This window comes from Gavialis gangeticus, unplaced genomic scaffold (assembly GCF_001723915.1).
Source record: "Gavialis gangeticus isolate Ggan-Ray unplaced genomic scaffold, GavGan_comp1, whole genome shotgun sequence".
NCBI lineage: Eukaryota > Metazoa > Chordata > Crocodylia > Gavialidae > Gavialis > Gavialis gangeticus.
Window position 1 is genome coordinate 32,435,262 of NW_017729000.1, and position 6,614 is coordinate 32,441,875.

Consider the following 6,614-nt stretch of genomic DNA (forward strand, 5'->3'; position numbering starts at 1 on the left):
AGGTTTATACTGCAATTTTGTGTTTACTTATGTTTCCTGTCAAAGGCTCATGTTTGACTATCAAATGTCTCCCATGAACTGTGTTAATATGCTATAGATCAAGACTTAATGGCAGAAATTATTCAGCAAATACATGTGAACAACAATCTGGTTAAAATTGTCATCTATTTCATGGCAATTTGGGAAAAGGGGGGAAATTTCTTAAATAAATTGGTATTTACTTTATTGTTAATCACTGAATCAGAACATTAAGGATAGAAAGGACCTCAGAAGGTCAACTCATCAAACACTGCACTCAAAGCAGGACCATCCCCAACTATATCATCCCAGCCAAGGTTTTTACCTATCTGGGTCTTAAAAACCTCCAAGGATGGAGACTGAACAACCCCTCCATGTAACCTCCTCCAGCGCTTTACTATTTTCCCAGTGAGAGAAGTTTTTTCCTAATATCTAACCTAAACTTCCCTTGCTGCAACCTGAGACTATTGCTCCCTGTTCTGTCACATAATGCAATAATGTGTTTGAAAACATTGGAATATAGAAAGCAGATTCAATACTGAATGTAACTTTCTGCTTTCAATATATGAAACAAAATATTGAATTGGCAGATACAGACAGTGCAATTCAGTTATTTTTAGAGAAGTTTCTGTCCCTATTTTACTACATTTTCATCAGAATGTGACACTAAGGCTAAATACAGATGCCTCAAAAAGCCTGAGATGGAATAGATCTAACTTATGTGCTTTTCTCCAAGTGGCCTAGGTTAGATTTATAGCGAACAGTATACACATTTGCCCTTTGTGCAGGGGGCACACAGGCTGCCTTTACTAACCAAGACTTGCAGATTGGGAATGCTTCTACATGCCTCCCAGCAAGGCCTGCAGACTGTCTGGGCTGCCGGAGACTGCCAAGAGCAGCTGAGCACTCAGACCACCTCTGATTGGCTTCCAGACACAGGGAACCGTGCCCCCAGCACCATGTCACATCACTGTGGACCCTCCCCCATGCCCAGTCCTAGGCTTATAGAAGAGCCCCAGAGTGACCACCTTCCATCATGAATTACATGTGCCTCTGTCCCAGTTGCCTGCACCCTGGCATGGCATCCTACTACCCATGCCCAAGCATGGAGACCTAGGAGCTATGGCATGTCCTTGTTGCCCTGTGTAACTCTTGCCAGAGGCTGCAGGACATCATGCGCACCACCTGGACATGATGCAGAAGCGGGTCACCATGGCACATGACTTCATGCGCTTGAGCCAGCACCTGGCCATCCTGCACTGGACCACCCACTGCACTCTGTGCCCACCAAGCATCTTGGACTTAGCCACCAGCTTTCACATGTCCAATGGGGACAAGGCCACCCAGGATACCATGGATCCTGGGGTGCTTTGGCACCACCTCCAGACCATTGAGTGCTGGTCCTAGGCCTGCACCACCAGCATCAACTGGTGAAAGTGGATCATCCTGGGCATTTGGGATGAAGAACAGTGGGTCCAGACCTTCTATATGCATAGGGACATCTTCATGGACATCATCGTCCAGCTGGCCCCCCACATCACATGCTAGGACATCTGCATGCAGCCAGCCTTCATAGAAGCAGATGGCTCTGTCATGAAGCTGGCCACCCCCAGCAGTTATCACTATGTCACCAACCAGTTCAATGTGGTCAAGACCATTGCTAGAGAGGCTGTCAGGGAGATGTCTGGACATCTAGGATATCCTAGCCAACTGCTTCATCTCGCTCATCAACCCGTAGGAAGTGGTCACCAACTTCTGACAGGTGGGCTTCCCCAACTCTGTGGGGGCCATGGACTGTACCCACATACCCATCCTCTGCCCAGCTCAGGCTCATTATTCATACAGCAAGGGCTACTCCTCCATCATCTGGCAGGGCCAAGCACCAGGACTACTTCACCCACATCTTTACTGGTTGGGCAGGCAGCACACATGATGACTCTGTCTTCTACACAACTCCCTGCTTTCCAGGCTGATGAAGAGTAAGTCCTATGCTCCCAGGGTCCCTGATTTCATCATCAGTGATGTTGTCATCCCCCACCCCTGTCATCATAGGGAACCCACCTACCCCCTCATGCCCTGGCTGATGAAGCCCTATGTGGTGCAGCTGGCTTGGTGGAAGGAACCCTACAACTACTGCCTGAGTAGGTGTAGCATGACAGTGGAATGCATCTTTGTCCACCTCAAGGTGCATTAGTGGGCTCTTACAGCATGCTTCAAGTGAACGAGGAGAACTCGATGCAACTCATCATCACTTAATTTGTCCTCCACAACATCTGCAAGACTAGAGGAACTCTTCTGTGAAGCCTGGCATAGTGCACAAAGCAGTCATGGCAGCTTGAGCATACGTAGCATAGGGATGGGGGAGAGTGTGAATCTGCTGCTGATGTTGCTGATCTTCGCCTCACACAGTGGCCGATAGTCCAGATCTGCAAAGCCCTAACTGACTAATTCCTTACTCTTGAGGACTGGGAGCCCTCCCCAGATTAATAGAGCTGAAGGGCTTTGAGTGCCTATGCCCCAGCACCAGGCCATAGATCTCCTGCCCTGGGCTCCTTTTGGCCCTGCATCCTGTGCAGCATTGAATGAATGCCAAAGAACAGCACAACTCAGGCTGCCCAAATACTGTTGTCCTTCCCCTCTCTTCACCAGGGTGCAGGGGAATGGGGCATGAGATGTGCCTTAGTTTAAAAAATGTCGCAGCTTCCAAACTTTTCATGTGTTTAATATCAAAAATGTGTTGAACATTGCCTATGTCTTAGCTTGATCTCTCTTCCCAATTAGCACAAATCAGCAAAACTTTGGAAGGGACAGAGGTGGGGAAGGTTTGAGAGAAAGGGCAGTTAGGATGGGGAGGGGGTTGGGGTCAGGGGGAGTGCCACAGGGCTGAACTCAAGAAACACAAAACCTTGGAGGGGAGGTATGGGGTAGGGGCAGACCCACTGTCCAACTGAGAGGGCTGCAAGGAGGGAAGGGAGGTGGCTGCTGGGGTGAAGGCAGGGAAACTGTGGGGCAGGAGGCATCACCACAGTAGGGGCCATGGAACCCTGGCTCTCCCTCATAGGATCACCATCCCTTCAGCCCCTGCCCCCAGGACCTAGGCTTCCCCTTGAGGGGTCCCAGCCTTGTGACCTTTGGCCATACCTGGGGGCTCATGTCACTCAGCAGGACCAAGCACAGGGGCTGCTTATCCCCACCAAGGCTGTACTGCTCCCCAAAGTGGGTCCCAAACCAGGAGGGAGGATGTGGGGAGTGGAAGACCTCCTCCCCTAGACTTCCTAGCTGGTGGGTGGACAAGCCGGGTCCAGCGGTCTCTGGTGCCAGATGCATTCCAAGCAGCAGCCTGGGTGGGTGGGCTGTTCCCTTCTACTAGTTCTGAGTACTCCTGTGCCACTTTAAGACTAGTCTGAAACTACTTGGGGGAACCTTCATACATAGGGTGTCTGCCAGGGCTGGGGGGAAGCAGGTCAGCTCTGGGAGGGATAGTGTTCCTGATGACCCTGGTATTGGGGCCCAGGCAGCCTCGTCCCACTCCCCTCACCCAGAATACCATAGTGTTTACATTATATATTTGTTAAGTAAGAAAGGAAATATTTTAAATGTAAACATTTGAAGGGAGAGCAAGAATTTCCCAAGGCCGGGGGGGAGGGGGGGGCTGGCACCTTAGTTGACAAGAGAGGTAGAGAAGGTGAGGGGAAGGGGCAACTGGTCTGCCTAGTGTTGAAAGACAGAAACCTGTTGAGCACTTAGTGGCATGGGGCTCTGCTGTCTGAACAATTCAAGTGGAACAATTCACACTTCCTCTATGCCCCTCCATCCCTGCACTGCTCCCCTCACCCAACCCTTTCTGGGCTTCTCAGCCACAACTGCCTGAGAGAGGGATGTGACTTTAGGGATGACCTGTAGCAGCTGCAGGCCTCCCCTGCTTCCCCTTACTTCCTCTGGCCCCTCCCCCCAGGGGCTTCTCATTATTCCCGGGGCCTGCATCCTCATTATGGCCACGTGCAGTGGGTGTGGATTGTACATTCCGAGGCTGCACAGAATCCTTGATTTGGGCATAACTTGTCAGCAGAAGTGTGTGTGTGGGGGGGGAGGGAATAGCCATGGGTCATTCAGGTTATGCTTCTACAACAGCTGCTGCACAGGTTGTGGGGGGCTGGGAGGCCCTCTGTGCATCTGGGAGGTAGACAGAAAAATGTTGGAGGAGTAGGTCCAGAACACCCATGGCAACAGTGTAGGGATTGGGGTCCTGGGGCCCACAAAGTCAGCCATGGTCTGCAGCATTGAGGACCAGGGTAGGAAGGGCTCCTACAAGGTGTAGGGCATGGGCCCTGACTCCAGGTCCTATGTCCCAATTTACATGGTATCAGAGCTTTCCCCCCAGTCCTGCATGATGTGCTCCCTGCTCTTGGCCACACCTGAGAAGATGTAACGAGACCTCAGGTTCAGCTCCATGTGCATCTCAGCTCCCACAACCTGTGATGATTTAGGGGGTGGATGGAAGGAGAGAAGGAAGGTTGGAAGGGTAGATGGATGGAGGCAGAGGAGGATGCAGGAAGGTGTGGGTCCTGGTGCATGGCTCTCCTTCTCACTGCAGCTGGGTGCATGCCCTGTCACAGCATGACCAGGGCTCCACTGGTCAGGCCACTTCACAGCCTCAAACTTTCCATGGGCTACTAGCAGATACCCTGTGATTCTGGAAATGCCCTATGCCCTGGCCTGAAAATGTCCAGTGTCCCCAACCTGCAACATGGAGGCAGCTACCCTGATGTTATGCCCTCTGCCGTCCCCAACCAACCAGAGGTGAGCTGCCTGCACCAGCTGGATGGGGGAGGGGGAGGAAGCACAAGCCAAGTGCTAGCATACCTCCCTGCAAGGGAATGTTGGCAAGACACCAAAAAGAAGGCTGGGATGCTGAAGGATAGTGAACTAATTTAATAGCTTGGTAGTGAAGTTCAATTCACCAATCTAACCTAGATCGATTAGATTTGACTACATTGCATCAAGTCTTTCTTAGATCGAGCTCCCCATTTTTACACCAGTCTGTGTGCGCTGAACTTCTGTTCTGTCATGGGTATAGATTGATTTCCAGTAACTTAGACCAGTAAAAGTTTCATGTCTGTACCTGGCCCAAAAGAACAGGATATAATATTATGCATACTTAAAAGTATTTACATTTGAAATTTGACCATTATAGTAATATCCACTTTGTTCAGTGTTGTACTTTTATTGTCTGCAAACTTAGTAAAAATGAAATAGTGCAACTTGAACCATGTAACTGATAACAAAACAGGATTTTTGGTTTGAGTTAAAAAATTGTGTGGAGGTCAGAGCTTTCCTGTATCACTCATTTTAGAATTTTGGTGAAAAAAACAGTATCTGGACATATGCATCTAGTTTTTCTTTTGAACATTTTCTGGTTCCTGTCCAACTTTCCCCTTTATCTCCTACATACCAGCTTCCAGGTATCTGTCTCCTGACAGTAGAGATGTTTAGAGGATTAGTGTCTTGATTGGCAGGTTGGCTAACATTACAGTTCTGTTCATATGGAGCTTTTCTTCATGTTCTAAGAAACTACCACAGAAAGGTTTAAAATAATCCTGTTTTCCCTTGTTGTCAAACTACACAAGCATCCATAATTTTAGAATATAACCTGGACAGGAATAGCTTTTTTCAGACCTCAGAGTAATTGGAAACACATAGGAAATAATAACTTCCTTTCTACTCATTTAATAACTTGAAGGGATATGTAATTCACAGAGAGAAATGGCAGACAACTTAGCATTATGTGCTGTATCTTTCAGATAAATGTGTAAAATAACTGCCCATATTTAATTTAAAAATAAAGCACAATGAAAGTACCTATACCACTAACTCACCTATTACCTGGTGGGCATGTACAGCCAGTACCATACCATAGGGTGGTGCCAGCAGTGGACAAGCACCAGGCACTAGTGCTGTGCAAAACAGCACCATTTCGTTTCAACTTCTGTTTCACCATTTTGAAGGGACACTGATTCAATTCACTGATTTTAAGCGCTGTTCTGTTTCATTTTGTTGAAACTGTTTCACTGTTTTGACTCTGTTTCGACATATTTTGATGTTTTGTCCATAGGCTATAATGAGAAATCATGAAATTGCCTATAACTTTATCATTTCTTGCCTGATTTGGATGAAATTTGCAGAGATGATAGTCCCTTCTGAGGGCATGAAATCCACCATGGTTCAAGGAGACAGGTGTAGGGTTTTTTGTGCAACTGCACCTCAAACTGTTCAAAGCAAAACTAGTATCACTTGCTGGTAGTGGCAGCCTGCTGTCATCCCACATGCAGATCCAGGGTCCTGCTCCCCCCCTGAGGAGTCTGGCACAGCCACACAGCCCTCCTGGGGAGCTCAGGCCCTGGATTTGTGTGCAGGATGACACCAGGCTGCCGCTGCTAGCTGGGGCCAGTGTTAGCACTGGGTTTTTCCAGGTGCTCAGCACAGACTACTCTGGGCAGACTTGGGTGCTGGCACTGGCCCCAGGTGGCAGTGGCAGCATGCTGTCATCTGCATGCTCTGTAGCCGGAGAGTATAGAGCTTTAAAAAAAAAAAAAAAA

At 48.6% G+C, this 6,614-nt stretch overlaps 1 long non-coding RNA gene across 1 annotated transcript in view; it reads left to right on the forward strand.

The window, feature by feature from the left end:
- The window catches only part of LOC109290114, a 411,443-nt gene that overhangs the window by 129,905 nt on the left and 274,924 nt on the right, over positions 1–6,614 (forward strand). The window lies entirely within an intron of this gene.